This window comes from Amblyraja radiata, chromosome 13, assembly GCF_010909765.2.
Source record: "Amblyraja radiata isolate CabotCenter1 chromosome 13, sAmbRad1.1.pri, whole genome shotgun sequence".
Taxonomy (NCBI): Eukaryota; Metazoa; Chordata; class Chondrichthyes; order Rajiformes; family Rajidae; genus Amblyraja; species Amblyraja radiata.
In genome coordinates this window covers 42,585,084-42,604,413 of record NC_045968.1, presented here as the reverse complement: position 1 = coordinate 42,604,413, position 19,330 = coordinate 42,585,084, and the positions used below count along the sequence as shown (strand labels likewise).

General features: G+C 43.2%; 1 protein-coding gene across 2 annotated transcripts in view; it reads right to left on the bottom strand.

Annotated features, from left to right (window-relative positions):
* The window catches only part of LOC116979939 (phospholipid scramblase 1-like), a 69,331-nt gene extending 50,954 nt beyond the window's left edge, over positions 1 to 18,377 (bottom strand). For both annotated transcript variants that reach the window (XM_033031889.1, XM_033031892.1), the window contains exon 1: positions 18,236 to 18,377. The gene's annotated coding sequence lies outside the window, so the exon portion shown is untranslated. The remainder of the gene's footprint in view (positions 1 to 18,235) is intronic.
* Positions 18,378 to 19,330: the final 953 nt, after the last annotated feature.

The window sequence follows — 19,330 nt, the reverse complement described above, 5'->3', positions numbered from 1 at the left end:
TTAACTCCTCTTCCCATTCACACACTGTCCTTTCTGTCCCAGGCCTCTTAAATTGTAAGAGTGAAGCCACACTCACACTGCAGGAGCAGCATCCCATGTTCTGCTTGGGTAGCTTGCAACCAGATGGTATGAACATTGGATTCTCCAATTTTAGGCAACTACAAAACCACCCCTCCCCCTTCTCCCCCCCCCCCCCTCCCCTTTCTTTCTTCACCACCTCTCCCCCATGTTTCCCACCTGGTCTAATACCTATTGCTCCCCTGCCCCTACCCTTCCACCTACACTCCTTCCTCTACCTTCACAATTCGCAATTTGTCAATCCTTTTGTCTCCCGCCTCCCATCCCTGGCCTTTGTCTGACTATCCGCCTATCAAAAACTCCCTCACTTATTACTTGCCAGGCTTTGACCTGGCCCTCTTCTCTTCCACCATTCTTCCCCCCTCAACCCCCCCCCCCTCCCCCGCCACAATCAATCAAAAGAAGGGTCCCGACCCAAAGCGCCATCTTCAGAGATACGGCCTGACCCATTAAGTTACTCCAGCACTTTGTGTCTTTTTTGTAAACCAGTGAGCTTGTACTTGAGTCCACCTTGTCATTCTGCCTACATATCCTTAGTATCCCAACGTCTATTGATCTCAGTGCTAAATACACTCAACATCTAAGCAATACTAGTTCTTTGGACTAGGTATTCACAGCCCTATGTAAAGAAATAATCAATCGTGATCCTAATTGACTGATTTATTACTTAGTGATAATATTGCCTAGTTCTATCTGGAGAAAACAACCATATATTTTCCCTCAACATCAAATTGGGCCACACTGTGGTGTAGCTTGTGAAGCGGCTGCCTCACTGCGCAAAAGACCTGGGTTTGATTCTGACCTTGGGTGCTGTCTACATGGAGTTTGCATGTTCTCATGCAGGTTTTAAATTAAATGGCCCCAGTAAATTTACCCTATTGTGCAATAACGGTTCCCTCCCATTCTATACCCACTTTGAACAGAAGGTCGATGGAGGAATGTTACTCCCCCTGGCATGCTCGGGTGCACCTGTACCAACGTTACTGTGGCAGAAGTAAAATCAACCTTTCTGAGGGTGCAACCATGGAAAGCAACTGGCCGGGATGGAGTCCCTGGCCGTGTCTTCGGGACCTGCACAGTCCAGCTGGCAGAGGTATTCACAGACAGCTTCAACCCCTCACTACTCCATTCTGACGTCCCCATCTGCTTTAAGAAGACCATTGCCACCTTGGTGCCAAATGCAAGTCAGTTGGCTTGCCGTAATGACTACTGTCCAGTGACTCTGACATCCACCACCATGAAGTGCTTTGAGAGACTGATGATGGTGCACTTAACCCATGTCTCCCAGCCAGACTTTATCCACAGCAGTTTGCTTACCATCACAACAGCAGTTACTATCTCCATGGCCCTAAACTATTCTCTAAAATGCCTGGATAAAAAGGACACCTACTTACGTCTGTGTTAGAGACTATTTTAGACTCTTATTTATCAAGTGGACCTCTGCCTTCAATATCTTAATCCCATTCATACTAATTTCCAAACTCCTAGACCTAGAATACAACACCCGTCTCTGCAACTGGATCCTTGACGTTTTGCGTCACATCCCACAATCAGTGAGGCTTGATGAAAGTACATCATCCACAATAATTCATAAGACCAGTGACCCACAAGGATTTGTCCTCAGTCCCCTCGTATGCTCCTTATACACTTATGACTTTCCATCAAAATTTGGCTCAAACTCCATCTACAAGTTTGCAGATGACACCACTGTGGTGGGCTGGATCTGTAACAATAAGGAGACGGAGTACAGAAAGGAGATATAGAACTAAGTAACATGGTGTCACAACAATTACCTCCCCCTCAACGTCAAAGAAGGAACTGCAGATGCTGGAAAAATCGAAGGTAGATAAAAATGCTGGAGAAGAACTGAAGAAGAAAGAACTTCAGACTGAAGAAGGGTCTCGACCCGAAACGTCACCTATTCCTTCGCTCCATAGATGCTGCCTCACCCGCTGAGTTTCTCCAGCATTTTTATCTATCCCCCTCAATGTCAGCTAGTTATTGACTTCAGGAAGCTTGGTGAAGTATATATACCAATCAGACTCAATGGCGTAAAAATGGAAATGGTTGAGAGCTTCAGGTTCCTGGGTGTAAATATTACGAACGATTTGGCGTGGCCCTACTACACGGATGTGTAGTCCAAGAATGCACACCAACACCTCTACTTCCTCAGGCAGACTGAGGAAATTTGGCACGAGTCTAAATACGTTTACAAACTCTGACTAAAGCCCCTGTCCCACTTAGGAAACCTCAACGGAAACCTCTGGAGACCTTGCGCCCCACCCAAGGTTTCCGTGAGGTTCGCGGAGGTTCCGGTCACTCTCTCTAATGGTGGAAAATGGTTTCCGCGTAGTCGAGACTTCTTCTATGTTCCTGCGATTATTTAAAAAAAAACTAATCCGGCCTCGACTAAAAATAGGTTGCCGTTTGGTCGAAGCCAGTGGAGTGGGGTTGCTATTTACTTACAGGCAGTCGAAGGCAATCCCCTTCGCTGACCGGCCATTTTGATTGGCTCATTGGAGTTTTCAGCAAAGATCCTACCGACCTTTGGTTTTCAGGACCTAGAAGATCCGCCGGTAGGTAAAATGCCCGCTAACTTTATTAAACTTCTTAAAACTGTCTCCACTCCTTCTCCCCCCCCCTCCCCTTCTCTCCCCTTCTCTCCCCTTCTCCCCCTTCTCTTCCCTTTCTCTGTCCTTCTCTCCCTCCCTCCTGCGCTCTCTAAAGGACTTACCATGCTCTGTGGCAGCCGTTTACCTTCCTCTTCATCGGGCAGACAGCGCTCCTCCGCTGTCCCTGGCCCCCACCTTCACGATGTGTGTGTGTGTGTGTGTGTGTGTGTGTGTGTGTGTGTGTGTGTGTGTGTGTGTCTGTGTGTGTGTGTGTGGTCGGCAGCAAAGATCCTGTAGGACCTTTGGTCAGTAGATGCAGCTCACGCTTCAGTCGAGGCTTTCCAGGCAAGCGGCCAAAACCTCTGGTGACTCATGGAAACCTTGGGTGGGGCGCAAGGTCACCAGAGGTTTCCGTTCACGTTTCCTAAGTGGGACAGGGGCATTATGCATCACAGAAAGCATACTGCTGGGTGGCAACACAGCTTAGTTTGGGAGCAACTCCTCTCAAGACCCTGAGCAATTGTAGAGTTGTGGATGTAGCCCAGGCCATCACACAGACAAGATCTCCCAACATTGACTCCATCTACACTTCAAGCTGCCTCGAAAATGCAGCCAATATAATCAAAGACTTGTCCCACCCCGGTCATGCCTTCTTCTCCCACCTCCCCCTGGGCAGAAGATATAGAAGCTTGAAAGTACATACCACCAGACTCAGGAAAAGCTTCTTCCCCTCTGTTATTAGGCTTCAGAAAGGAACTTGCAGAAGCTAGGGCACTGTCTGATTCACCTCTTCCCTATTGCCAACATTGGACTTGGAACTGGAATTAGTGCGCTACAATGCTGACAACTATATTATGCACTCTGTATCTTCCCTTTTGTTCTACCTATTGTATTTTGAGTTAGGCTTGATCATATTTGCCTGATTTGACTGGATAATATTCTAAACTAAGCTATTCACTGTGCTTTATGTGATCATAATACACTTTAACCTAGTGGGGTAACATTAAACTACTGTAAATGATTAACAGTATGGTGGGCGTGAACTCGATGTGTCAGAGGGCCTGTTTCCATGCTGTATCTTTCAATCAATCATTCAAGACACAACTTACTTTGCATCACCCAATGGTATGTTTTTGAACAAAAACCTTGATCTATTGTGTTTAAGAAGGAACTGCAGATGCTGGAAAATCGAAGATACACAAAAATGTTGGAGAAACTCAGCGGGTGCAGCAGCATCTATGGAGCGAAGGAAATAGGCAAATTTTCGGGCTGAAACGTCTGAGGAAGGGTTTCGGCCCGAAACATTGCCTATTTCCTTCGCTCCATAGATGCTGCTGCACCCGCTGAGTTTCTCCAGCATTTTTGTGGACCTTGCATGGCCGTCCGAAGGGGGGGGTGCGGAGGGTGCGAACGCACCCCCCTTTTTTCTCCCTAGAGTAATAAAAAAATCGCGCTGCCACCCCCCACCGCCGTTCAGGCCCGCCCGCACCCCCCGCACCCCCCGCTCAGCCCCGCCCGCACCCCCCCCCCCGCTCAGCCCCGCCGTTCAGGCCCGCCCGCACCCCCCCTCATGCCACCCCCCTTTTTGAAAAGCTTCGTACGGGTCTGCATTGATCTATTGTTGAGCTGCTTTTCACTGATTGCCTACATATTGTGAAATGATGCAAAACTGTCAGCTGAATTCCTACTGCAAATTTTGCCTGCAAGAAAATACTTGCAATGAGAGAGCAAAAATGCATGTTGAGCAAAAGGGTCAGAATAAAATAAAATGAAAGGAAATCAAATCAAAATAAAACTACAAGTCCTAAGTTAAAACAGAATTGCAGGAAACACTCAGCAATTCGGGAAGTAAATGCTGAAGGAAAAACCAAGATAACATGTTTGAATAAAGACCCTTCTTCTCCAGTTTGTCAGGCTTTTGTTTTGTCTTGCACTAACGTTTGTTTGTTTTAATTGAAATTCTTTTTCTTTGTTTGTTTTATTAAGTTATCTATTAAGTACTATGTTTGCAGACCTGTTATGCTGCTGTAAGTCGGAAATCCTTTGTTCCGTTTCCGTGGATATGACAATTAAACATCATGGACTCTTGCCTCTTGACTCTCGATTTTAGTTTTGTTTAGAGATACAGCATGGAAACAGGCCCTATGGCCCATCAAGTCTGCACCAGACAGCAATCACCCATGCACTTGTTCTATCCTGCACACTAGGGACTTCTATCGTCTATGTAGTTTTTTTTTGGCGGTTGGCAAACAACGTTTTAGTGCATTACCGCCACCAACTAGCATGGAGTGTGGATCAAATAACATTATAACTTATATACTAATAACCTATATCTTTCCGAACAAATTGGTTACCCTGAGAAAAAGCAATAGGATTTGATAGCACTTATATGAATTATTTTGTAAAATATCTATTAAATCAAATTGTACTTTTTCTTTTCTGAATCGTTCACTCATTTGTCTTCTTTCTTCCTCATACCTCTCACAATGTATAATGACATGCTCTATTGTCTCTTCTTGCCCACAGTATTCACATCTGCCTGTATTATGCTTGCCTATTATAAAAAAGTGTACTGTTCAGACCAGTGTGTCCAAATCTGATTCTTGAAATTACTGTCTCCTCTTTTCTGTTTTTTCCTGCACATCTCATTTCTCCCACTTTCCTCTGGACTCTGTAGAACCACCGTCCTTTCCGCTCTTCCTCCCATTGCTTTTGCCATCTTTCCTTCAGTCTTTGCTTAATAATGTCTTTGATTTCAGTTTTACCTATGTTAATACTTAAATCAATCTTACTTCTTTTTGTTACCTCTTTTGCTACCTTATCTGCCATTTCGTTTCCTCTAATGCCAATGTGTGCTGGTACCCATAAAAATATGACTGTAAGCCCCATCATTTGAATTCTGAATAGTGTTTGTTGTATTTCAATCAAAATGTCTGGTCTACTGTCTGAATGGCTGTGCTGTAAACTCTTTATTGCTAAACTTGAATCTGAACAAATAACTGTCCTTAAAGGCCTGGTATCCTCGACCCACTGTACCGCTAACAATATTGCAATCATTTCACCTGTGTATACTGAGACCTCATTATTGATCCTCTTCCCTACTTTGATGTGAAATTCTGGTACAATAAATGCTACTCCTACTTTATCTACTGAATCTTTTGATGCATCTGTATAAATTTGGACAAAGCTGTAGTATCTGTCAATGTATTCCTGTATGATGAATGAATTATACATACATTGTTTATCCTTGTTTTTCTGTTCTAATATTGTAAAGTCTACTGTTGCATCTGGAAGTATCCAAGGTGGAATTGAAGGTAATGGAACCGTTGGAACCACATTTAATTGTGCTATGCCGATTTGTACTGCTCTCTGGGTCACTGTCCATCCAAACATTTTTGTTTCCCTTCTCTCCTTTTCCCAGCATGGTTTGACAGTAATTTGTGCTGGGTGTTCTTGACTGTGGCCCTGTAGGTTAATCCAGTAATTCAATGAAAGCTGTATCCTTCTCATCTCTAGAGGCATCTCCCCCATTTCAACCTGTAATGCTGCTGTTGGAGTTGTTTTTATTGCACCTGTACATATTCTCAATGCCTGATATTGAATGTTGTCTATGTTCTTAAGAGAAGTACTTGATGCGGACCCATACACCACACAACCATAATCTAACACAGATCTAATTCAGCAAAGATCCTACCGACCTTTGGTTTTCAGGACCTAGAAGATCCGCCGGAAGGTAAAATGCCCGCTAACTTTATTAAACTTCTTAAAACTGTCTCCACTCCTTCTCCCCCCTTCTCCCCTTCTCTCCCCTTCTCCCCCCTTTCTCTTCCCTTTCTCTTCCCTTTCTCTGTCCTTCTCTCCCTCCCTCCTGCGCTCTCTAAAGGACTTACCGTGCTCTGTGGCAGCCGTTTACCTTCCTCTTCATCGGGCAGACAGCGCTCCTCCGCTGTCCCTGGCCCCCACCTTCACGATGTGTGTGTGTGTGTGTGTGTGTGTGTGTGTGTGTGTGTGTGTGTGTGTGTGTGTGTGTGTGTGTGTGTGTGTGTGTGTGTGTGTGATCGGCAGCAAAGATCCTGTAGGACCTTTGGTCAGTAGATGCAGCTCACGTTTCAGTCGAGGCTTTCCAGGCAAGCGACCAAAACCTCTGGTGACTCATGGAAACCTTGGGTGGGGCGCAAGGTCACCAGAGGTTTCCGTTCACGTTTCCTAAGTGGGACAGGGGCATTATGCATCACAGAAAGCATTCTGCTGGGTGGCAACACAGCTTAGTTTGGGAGCAACTCTTCTCAAGACCCTGAGCAATTGTAGAGTTGTGGATGTAGCCCAGGCCATCACACAGACAAGATCTCCCAACATTGACTCCATCTACACTTCAAGCTGCCTCGAAAATGCAGCCAACATAATCAAAGACTTGTCCCACCCCGGTCATGCCTTCTTCTCCCACCTCCCCCTGGGCAGAAGATATAGAAGCTTGAAAGTACATACCACCAGACTCAGGAAAAGCTTCTTCCCCTCTGTTATTAGGCTTCAGAAAGGAACTTGCAGAAGCTAGGGCACTGTCTGATTCACCTCTGCCCTATTGCCAACATTGGACTTGGAACTGGAATTAGTGCGCTACAATGCTGACAACTATATTATGCACTCTGTATCTTCCCTTTTGTTCTACCTATTGTATTTTGAGTTAGGCTTGATCATATTTGCCTGATTTGACTGGATAATATTCTAAACTAAGCTATTCACTGTGCTTTATGTGATCATAATACACTTTAACCTAGTGGGGTAACATTAAACTACTGTAAATGATTAACAGTATGGTGGGCGTGAATTTGATGTGTCAGAGGGCCTGTTTCCATGCTGTATCTTTCAATCAATCATTCAAGACACAACTTACTTTGCATCACCCAATGGTATGTTTTTGAACAAAGACCTTGATCTATTGTGTTTAAGAAGGAACTGCAGATGCTGGAAAATCGAAGATACACAAAAATGCTGGAGAAACTCAGCGGGTGCAGCAGCATCTATGGAGCGAAGGAAATAGGCAACTTTTCGGGCTGAAACGTCTGAGGAAGGGTTTCGGCCCGAAACGTTGCCTATTTCCTTCCCTCCATAGATGCTGCTGCACCCGCTGAGTTTCTCCAGCATTTTTGTGGACCTTGCATGGTCGTCCGAAGGGGGGGTGCGGAGGGTGCGAACGCAACCCCCTTTTTTCTCCCTAGAGTAATAAAAAATCGCGCTGCCACCCCCCACCGCCGTTCAGGCCTGCCCGCACCCCCCGCTCAGCCCCGCCCGCAACCCCCCCCCCCCCCCCGCTCAACCCCACCGTTCAGGCCCGCCCGCACCCCCCCTCATGCCACCCCCCTTTTTGAAAAGCTTCGTACGGGCCTGCATTGATCTATTGTTGAGCTGCTTTTCACTGATTGCCTACATATTGTGAAATGATGCAAAACTGTCAGCTGAATTCCTACTGCAAATTTTGCCTGCAAGAAAATACTTGCAATGAGAGAGCAAAAATGCATGTTGAGCAAAAGGGTCAGAATAAAATAAAATGAAAGGAAATCAAATCAAAATAAAACTACAAGTCCTAAGTTAAAACAGAATTGCAGGAAACACTCAGCAATTCGGGAAGTAAATGCTGAAGGAAAAACCAAGATAACATGTTTGAATAAAGACCCTTCTTCTCCAGTTTGTCAGGCTTTTGTTTTGTCTTGCACTAACGTTTGTTTTTTTAATTGAAATTCTTTTTCTTTGTTTGTTTTATTAAGTTATCTATTAAGTACTATGTTTGCAGACCTGTTATGCTGCTGTAAGTCGGAAATCCTTTGTTCCGTTTCCGTGGATATGACAATTAAACATCATGGACTCTTGCCTCTTGACTCTCGATTTTAGTTTTGTTTAGAGATACAGCATGGAAACAGGCCCTATGGCCCATCAAGTCTGCACCAGTCAGCAATCACCCATGCACTTGTTCTATCCTGCACACTAGGGACTTCTATCTTCTATGTAGTTTTTTTTTGGCGGTTGGCAAACAACTTTTTAGTGCATTACCGCCACCAACTAGCATGGAGTGTGGATCAAATAACATTATAACTTATATACTAATAACCTATATCTTTCCGAACAAATTGGTTACCCTGAGAAAAAGCAATAGGATTTGATAGCACTTATATGAATTATTTTGTAAAATATCTATTAAATCAAATTGTACTTTTTCTTTTCTGAATCGTTCACTCATTTGTCTTCTTTCTTCCTCATACCTCTCACAATGTATAATGACATGCTCTATTGTCTCTTCTTGCCCACAGTATTCACATCTGCCTGTATTATGCTTGCCTATTATAAAAAAGTGTACTGTTCAGACCAGTGTGTCCAAATCTGATTCTTGAAATTACTGTCTCCTCTTTTCTGTTTTTTCCTGCACATCTCATTTCTCCCACTTTCCTCTGGACTCTGTAGAACCACCGTCCTTTCCGCTCTTCCTCCCATTGTTTTTGCCATCTTTCCTTCAGTCTTTGCTTAATAATGTCTTTGATTTCAGTTTTACCTATGTTAATACTTAAATCAATCTTACTTCTTTTTGTTACCTCTTTTGCTACCTTATCTGCCATTTCGTTTCCTCTAATGCCAATGTGTGCTGGTACCCATAAAAATATGACTGTAAGCCCCATCATTTGAATTCTGAATAGTGTTTGTTGTATTTCAATCAAAATGTCTGGTCTACTGTCTGAATGGCTGTGCTGTAAACTCTTTATTGCTAAACTTGAATCTGAACAAATAACTTTCCTTAAAGGCCTGGTATCCCCGACCCACTGTACTGCTAATAATATTGCAATCATTTCACCTGTGTATACTGAGACCTCATTATTGATACTCTTCCCTACTTTGATGTGAAATTCTGGTACAATAAATGCTACTCCTACTTTATCTACTGAATCTTTTGATGCATCTGTATAAATTTGGACAAAGCTGTAATATCTGTCAATGTATTCCTGTATGATGAATGAATTATACATACATTGTTTATCCTTGTTTTTCTGTTCTAATATTGTAAAGTCTACTGTTGCATCTGGAAGTATCCAAAGTGGAATTGAAGGTAATGGAACCGTTGGAACCACATTTAATTGTGCTATGCTGATTTGTAATGCTCTCTGGGTCACTGTCCATCCAAAACTTTTTGTTTCCCTTCTCTCCTTTTCCCAGCATGGTTTGACAGTAACTTGTGCTGGGTGTTCTTGACTGTGGCCCTGTAGGTTAATCCAGTAATTCAATGAAAGCTGTATCCTTCTCATCTCTAGAGGCATCTCCCCCATTTCAACCTGTAATGCTGCTGTTGGAGTTGTTTTTATTGCACCTGTACATATTCTCAATGCCTGATATTGAATGTTGTCTATGTTCTTAAGAGAAGTACTTGATGCGGACCCATACACCACACACCCATAATCTAACACAGATCTAATTAACCCAGTGTATATAGCCTTCAAAGCTGTTCTATCTGCCCCCTAATCACATCCAACTAAACATCTCATTATATTAAGTATCTTCTTACATTTGTCCACTACTTTTTGAATATGAACCATCCATGTAATCCTCTCATCAAACCATAAACCTAAACATTTATAGTATTTTACTCTCTCCAATTCCTGGTTATATAATTTTAGTTTTACCTCACTACCAATTTTCTTCCTAGTAAAAACATTATCTTTGTTTTTTCCACAGAAAATTTGAATCCCCATTTATATGACCACTCTTGTACCTTTATTATAGCCCTCTGTAGTTTCTGCACAATAAACTTCACATTTCTCCCCCTTTTCCAGATTGCCCCATCATCCGCAAACAGTGAAACTCCCATTTCATTTACAATTTCTTCATATACATCATTTATCATTACTAAAAATAGTAAAGGACTTATTATGCTCCCTTGAGGTGTTCCATTTTCAATATCTAATGTTCCTGAGTATTGATTTCCAACTCGTACTTGTATTGACCTCCCAAATAAAAAATCCTTAATCCATTTAAATATACGACCTTTAATCCCCAATTTACCTAGTTTCACTAATAACCCTCTCCCCACATCATATCATATGCTTTCTCAATATCAAAAAATACAGCTACTACACTTTCTCTGTTAATTTGTGCTCTCCTAATTTCATGTTCTAAACATATAGCTGGATCCATGGTGTTTCTCCCCTTCCTAAAACCACTCTGGTAATTGGATAAATATCCTTTATTTTCTACATAATATGTTAACCTTTCATTTACCATTTTTCCATTACTTTACATATGTTGGATGTTAACGCAATAGGCCTATAATTCCCTGGGTTTGTCAGATCTTTACCTGGCTCCTATTGGGATTACTACTGCCTCCTTCCAGCTTTGCGGTAATTTCCCACCCTCCCGCACTTTATTATAAAATTCTAACAAAAAATCCTTGGATGTTTCACTGAGATGGTTTAACATGGTGTAACAAATCTGATCTTTACCTGCTGCTGACATCTTGGTTTTCCTAAGAGCTCAGTTGAATTCTGTCTTTGTGAATGGTTTGTTAAGAACATCGTTAGTGTCTTCCTCATGTCGTATTAACTGTATATTCTCTGCTATGGTATTTTCTTTTCCTTTTCTTCCTTCTTCACTAACATTGTCTGAACTGTGAATTTTAGCAAAAGATTTTGCCAACATCTCTGCTTTCTCTTCATCTTTTACTGCTGTAATTTCACCGTCAGTTAGGATTGGATATTTGTATTCTCTTTTAATTCCTTTCATTCTCCTTATCATTCCCCAAACTTGACCTACTTTTGTCTCCCTTCCCACTGAGTTACAAAATGTCCTCCAAAATTCCCTCTTTGCATTTTTTATTACTCTTCTTACACTTGCTTGCAACCTTTTGTATTCAATAAGATTCTGAAAATTGTGATTTCTTTTCAAAATTTTAAAAGCTTTATTTCGACACTTAATTGCTTTGTCACACTCCTTAGTCCACCATGGTACACTCTTCTTGTTGTGCTTACCTACTTTCTTCTTAATGGACTTCGTTGCTGCCTCTAAAATGGCTTCACAAACAGAAATATTTAAATTATCCACATCTTCATAAATATCAATTTTCTCCATTTCTTGATCACTAATAATCTTAAACTTCTCCCAATCAGCACCACTAAAAGACCACTTCAGTATTCTCTCTGTATTATACTCCTCTAAACTCACTCCTACTACTATTTCTATCGGGTAGTGGTCACTTCCTACCGTTGTTCTTCCAATTACTTCCCATGAACAAACACCCGCCAATGAGTCTGACACTAGTGTGAGGTCTTTGGCTGATTCTGACCCTGTTCTGATGTTGATTCGTGTCCCACTTCCATCATTAAGACACACAAGGTTTTTATTCTCCATTAAATCCTCAATCACCATCCCATTTTCATCATTAGAATCATCCCACAACGTGCTATGAGCATTAAAATCTCCACAACATATAACATTCCCCCCTAAATACCCAGCAAGTTCATCCATCAACTCCATTGAAAGCCTTTTACACGGATTATAAAAATTAACAATTTTAACCTTACCTTCTCTTGTCCAAATTTCAACCACTAAATATTCTAATTCTGTTCCTTTCACCAACAATCTATACTGTATTCCTTGCTTTATAAATATTACACCCCCCCCCTCCACTCCCCTCCCCCCTATCTCTACGGATACTATCATAACCTTTGATGACAAAGTCTAATGAAGGCTTAAGCCAGGTTTCTTGAATACATATGACTTCTGGTTTCTTATTTAACTCTTTAATGAATCCTTTAAACTCTTGTCCATTTGCTATTATGCTCCTTGCGTTCCATTGTAATATAATCAAGTTGACCTATCACCAGAATCTCCCTGCCTTCCATCTGCTTCAAGCTTTTTATTGATACTCTCCCATCTTTTAAACCCAAAAACTTCTCTGCTCCCTTAACAATGATTTTTATTTTTTCTGTTTTGTGTTTAACCTGATCAGTACAGTTGATTACATATGCAATGAAAACAATAAGCTTATCAGCTGTCAGTTCTGTGTGAGTTTTGACTGCTTGACTTTCCTCTGATCTCAAAAACGGATGATTCTCTCTCCCATTAATAACCACTCTTCCCCTTTGTCCTTGCACCTTCTTCACTGCCTCTGAGTAGCTTATGTTACTTACTGTTTTCACTTGCTGAATCTCCACAGCCCTCTTCCTGACTTCACATCCCCCATACGTTACCCTGTGCGGTCCTCCGCAATTGCAGCATTTATCCTGCATATTTTCTCTGCACTCTTCAAATCTGTGCTCTCCTCCACACTTGGGACACCTCTGCTTCCCCTTACACACCGCTGCTATATGTCCATACCTCTGGCATTTATAACATCGGAGCGGTGGAGTGATATAAGGCCTCACTGGAAAGCTCATGCATCCGATTCTCACTTTTTCTGGTAGTTCAGACTGCTGAAACTCCAGAAGCACAGACAAGCTCTCTACCCTCTTACCCTCCACTGTCCTTAACAATCTCTTAGCTACACTCACCTGGCCACCAAAAATACTCCGTTTGAGTTTCTCCCAGTCTTCATCTACAGGAATACCTGTTATTACTCCCCTTGTCACTCTACTCTCACCCAAAGTCTTTCTTTCACTGACCATCTTCTTGCAAACACTTTCAATCTTCAGAGCCTTATTTTTCTGCTCCTCCATTTTACATATTATTAACAAGTTCCCGTCTCTCAAAATCTTAGCTGTTTCCACCTCTCCTACCTTCTTCTTTAGCTCCCTAGATAAGGCTATCGGACTTAAATTGACATGCTCATCTTCCTTTCTGAATTTCAGTATTATTTTAACCTCCTTCCTTTCAACCATTTTCCGAACCGTTCTCATATCCTCTTCTGAACTGTTCCCTTCAAAACTCCTTTTGCTGCTTTGGCTGAGCTCGTTTTGCCTGACTCCTCCTTTTCCTTGATTCCTCCCTGATCTCTGACTGGACACTGACGTCCAGTCACCAAAAACCCTATCATCTTGATCTTCGTCATCCTCTAATCCTACCTGAGTTGCCATTTGATCCAGTCACAAACCAGTTTATGCCAACCGCCAACTCCTAGTCCCTCTCTCCACATTCACCAGGACACGGCGGCCATTGTCATCCCGCTCACTGCGTCGACACTAACGGCAGCTCCACATGACGCCGCCCCCGACCGTCGACCCACACTAGGGACAATTTACAGAAGCCAATTAACCTGCAAGCCAATGGGGGAAACTGGAGCTCCCTGAAAAACCCCACGTGATCACATGGAAAACGTACAAAATCCATGCAGACAGCACCTGGATCAGGATAGAACTTGGGTAACTGGCACAGTAAGGCAGCAACTACCGCTGCACCACTGCGCTTCCCTTCTTTACACAGATGCAGCCGGAGGGGGGAGGAAGAAAGTTGGAAAAGAGAACATAGAAACATAGACATAAAAACATAGACATAGAAACATAGAAAATAGGAGCAGGAGTAGGCCATTCGGCCCTTCGAGCCTGCACCGCCATTCAATATGATCATGGCTGAACATCCAACTCAGTATCCTGTACCTGCCTTCTCTCCATACCTCCTGATCCCTTTAGCCACAAGGGCCACATCTAACTCCCTCTTAAATATAGCCAATGAACAGGCCTCAACTACATTCTGTGGCAGAGAATTACAGAGATTCACCACTCTCTGTGTGAAAAATGTTTTTCTCATCTCGGTCCTAAAAGATTTCCCCCTTATCCTTAAACTGTGACCCCTTGTTCTGGACTTCCCCAACATCGGGAACAATCTTCCTGCATCTAGCCTGTCCAACCCCTTAAGAATTTTGTACGTTTCTATAAGATCCCCCCTCAATCTTCTAAATTCTAGCGAGTACAAGCCGAGTCTATCCAGTCTTTCTTCATATGAAAGTCCTGACATCCCAGGAATCAGTCTGGTGAACCTTCTCTGTACTCCCTCTATGGCACGAATGTCCTTTCTCAGGTTAGGTTCACTTTTGCTCAGTCCGCCAAGGCCCACTGGATCTCTCGGTTGCTAACCATTTTAACTCCCTTTCCCATTCCCATTCTGACCTTTTTTATCCTGGGCCTCCTCCATTGCCTGAGTGAGGGCACATGCAAACTGGAGGAACATCACTTCATATTCCACTTAGGTAACTTACAACCCAATGATGTGAACATTGAATTCTCTAATTTTAGGTAACCACATAACCCCCCCCCTTTCCCTTCTCCTCCCATATAACCCCCATATCCTCTCCCTTCCCTGTACCATATCTGGACGTGCACCCATTTCTCCCCTCCCCCTCCCTTTTCACCTATAATCCTTCAAACTAGCTTCACAATTTGGCAACTTCAATCGTTTTATCCCACTCCCTCTGTCTTTTCATGTCTTGGCTTCCTCCAACTATCTGCCTATCAAAAAACCCTCCTCATTTGTATTAACCTATTACCTACCAGGCTTTATCTTGCCTCTCTTCCGTCTTTCTTTCCCCTCCACCCAACAACCTGTCTGAAGGATCCCAAACCGAAATACCACCTTTCCATGTTCTCCAAAGACGCTGCCTGACCCACTGAATTACTCCAGCACTTTGTCTCTATTTTAAATCAGCATCTACAATTCCTTGTTTCTAGACATTAGAGAGAGTTGCGAATGAAGCCTAGTCTCCCCCGACCTGCCTCTCACCCACCATCGACTCCATTCATATTTGACTCCTCCTCAGGTCAGTCGCCAATGTAACCAAGGACTACTCACACGCCAGCCCTTCTCTCTTCTATCTTCTTCTATCTGGCAGTTGATACAAAAGCTTGAAAGCACATATGGCCAGATTGAGGAATAGCTTCTTCCCTGCATACAAAACTCTTGAATGGACCTTTCATATGCTAGGAATTAATTCCTGATCTTCCAATCTGCCTTGTTGCGGCCTTTACACTTTAAAAAAATCTACACTGACTTTTTACTATAACACTATATTCGGCACTCTGTTTACTCTCTCTCTGCAACATTACCTGATGTACTCGTTTATGGAATGTTTTGCCTGGATAGAGCACAAAACAAAGTTTTTTCAGTACACGTGACAATAGAAAAATCGACACCAATGTAGGTTTTCTCCAGGTGCTCCGATTTCCTCCCACATTCAAATAACATGCAGGTTTGCAGGTCCATTGGCTTCTGTAAATTGTCCCAACTAGTACCAACTATAACTAGTGTATGGGTGATCATTGGTCTGTGTAGATTCGGTGGGTCGAAGACGCTGTTCGTCTAAACTGAAACTAAACTAAACAAAACGACTATCAACATTATTCAACCTATTGCCTGCAGTGAAATACAGGGAACTTTGTTTCTGCAACAGGTAGTGTAGACTACCCATTAGTATCAGAGATTATTTCTAAATTAGAATCGCCGGTACAGTCAATGTTAAGAAAGAATATTATAACCCCACGTTATGAAAATTGATTTCTCTAATTTCAAGTAACTCTTGCATTCTCTCTTTCTCTTTCTCTCTGTCCCTCCCCCACCCTGATCTTCCTGCTAGTTTACACTTCAATTATCCCTTCATTATCACCTCTTCCACAGGCAATACTGGACCATTTTGGGCTTGTTGGCCATCAGTGCCGGCTCTGAATGGTTTTGAACCTTTTCATATCTCGAGTTTCCCTCTTCCCTGACTCCTAGTCTTGACCAAAGATCTTATAGCGAAGCAAGATGGGTTACTCTCACGCAAACGTGTAGTACGCTCATGGGCGGATTCATGGGCGATTATATGACTCATTTTAGCAACCAGCCCCCGCCATCTTGTTCCGCCATCTTTCTCCGCCATCTTGCTTCCGGCCAAAGATTGGATCCGCAGTGAGGAGAAGGAGTGTGGGGTCCGGGGCAGCGGGAGAGGGAGTGTGGAGCCCGGGGCAGCGAGGAGAGGGAGTGTGGGGTCCGGGGCAGCGAGGAGAGGGAGTGTGGGGTCCGGGGCAGCGAGGAGAGGGAGTGTGGGGCCCGGGGCAGCGGGGAGAGGGAGTGAGGGGCCCGGGGCAGCGGGGAGAGGGAGTGTGGGGCCCGGGGCAGCGAGGAGAGGGTGTGTGGGGTCCGGGGCAGCGAGGAGAGGGAGTGTGGGGTCCGGGGCAGCGAGGAGAGGGAGTGTGGGGCCCGGGGCAGCGGGGAGAGGGAGTGTGGGGCCCGGGGAGAGGGAGTGTGGGGCCCGGGGCAGCGGGAGAGGGAGTGTGGAGTCTGGGGCAGCGGGAGAGGGAGTGTGGGGCCCGGGGAGAGGGAGTGCGGGGCCCGGGGCAGCGGGGAGAGGGAGTGTGGGGCCCGGGGAGAGGGAGTGCGGGGCCCAGGGCAGCGGGAGAGGGAGTGTGGGGCCCGGGGAGAGGCAAAGATCTTATAGCGAAGCCCCCTATAAGATCTTTGGGGAGAGGGGCATAGGAGGGGGGGAGACATTGAAGTGAGGGGGCAGGCGAGGGAGTGCCAGGGGGGGGATAAGGCCTAGCGTGTGTGAAGTTGCGGGGAGGTTTACAATGTTTCTTATTTACAATGTTTCTTATTTAATGTCCCTTGTCTAGTCTGAAATAAAGTTCATTATTGGATCAGAAGAAATATAATTGTGTGTTATATGATTATATACATTTATATAATTTTCATGTATGTGTGTTTATAAACATTTTATTCTTTAACAAGAATTAACAGAATTATGAACTAACAGAATTATGAATCTAACCCTATATCACGCACAAAAAGTTCCCCCGCAATGTCAATCACCCTGCGAGTCGGGTCGGTTCCGGTTACTACAAAATCAACTCAAACACTGCTTGTGAGCCATTTAAAAAGAAATGATTTAAAAAACATTAAAAAAGACAATTACCAGAATCAAATTTTATTCTTGACACGTATGAACTGACAGATTTATGAATAACCCACACAAACTGTTGCCCCGCAACATTGATTACACTGCGAGTCGGGTCGGGTCAGATAGGCTCAGGTTACCAAAATGGGCGTGGAAAAATGCCCATGATCCCCTCCATAGCGTACTACACGTCAGCCCATTGCATTTCGCAGGAGTAGCCTATCTTGCTCCGCTATAAGATCTTTGGTCTTGACCTGAAATGTCCTTTATTCCTTTTCTCTAGAGCCCGCTGCCTATATTGTAATATATTGTGACTATATTACAATCTCCCGCCTCCATTTCAAAATATATAAAGTGCTGAGTCAAATTTAGAGTCATATTTAATTTGATTTTACCATCGGCAACACCTTTATGTACGTGTACCTTTAACTGGATGAAATGACAAATGATGGCCTTTCCAGTATAACCTGTTTCTTTCACTACCCTGCGAGTTCAGGACAAGAAGCGGGGATTTGCTCAAGAATTAACGCCGCTCCCTCCAACCTCAATTAGGTGGTCAGGACTCAAACATTGTTGGTCACTTTAAGCACATACACAAACACCACAATCACCAGTTAATCTTCCCCTCCCATTGCCATGAAGTAATCATAATGTAGATTAGAAACTGGCAAACAGCATCATTTTGAATGGAAGAAACTTTTCATTTTCTTACCTTGTGGACGCTGCCAAAACCACTCTTGATCGAACAAATCCCTCTGTGAAACAGGAAATGTGAGCAGTTGTTGCATGTATGTTGGTTAGGCTGTTCATTGGGCGGTGCTTCCTGTCTTTGATCCCCTGGAGATGTTATTTATTTTGCGATTCAGGAAACACACAGCCATCTCAGATAACACGCTATTATTTGAAAGAGAGCTGACCAGCAATCTGCAAGTTTTTAATTGGGCATAAAATATTGGTAGAACAATTACACAAATACTATTAAATCAAGGAAGAGAATTGGAAAAAAAAATCAAAAGTACAAGGGAGCCTCAGTCCTAAAAGGAGAAAATAAAAGAAAATTATATCACAAAGTAAGTTCTGGAGAAATAAATAAAACTAAAAGCAAATAAATCTCCAGGGACTGATTACCTGTATCTCCAAGGGCTAGAGGGGTAGCTATGCAATTAGGGCATGCATTTAATATCATTTTCCAATCTTAGATGGATTATGGAACAGTTCCTACAGATTAAATGGTGTCAAATTTGATGCCACTATTTAAAAATAAGGAAAGAGAGGGAATCAAAATCAAATAATTTACCAGAACACCAACAGTGGGGAAATTGTTGTGATCTATTATAAAGCGGATTGATTAAAAAAGACAGCATGGAAATGGGTACTTCTGCCCACTGAGACTACGCTGGTCATCGATCACCCATTCACACTAGTTCTATGTTATCCCACTTTCTACAGGCGCAATATACACAGACCAATTGACCAACAAATCCATGCTTCTTTAGGGTGTGGGAGGAAACCAGAGCATCCGGAGGAAATCCACATGATCATAGGAAGAACGTGCAAATCCACACAGACAGCACTTGAGGTCAGGATCTGGTGATATGTGGCAGCATCTCTACCAGAATGTCTGAACAGAAAGATTATGTGTGCAAGGGAAATTATGGAGGTTTTTCTAACTGCAGTGGGATTGTAACCAATAATTTACAGGTTTTAGTATTGGAGAAGATATTTACTATAAACCGGACCATCTACTAGTAAACCAATTTAAATTCCAATTTTAATTGTGTACATTACTCTCCATGCCTTCCTCTTG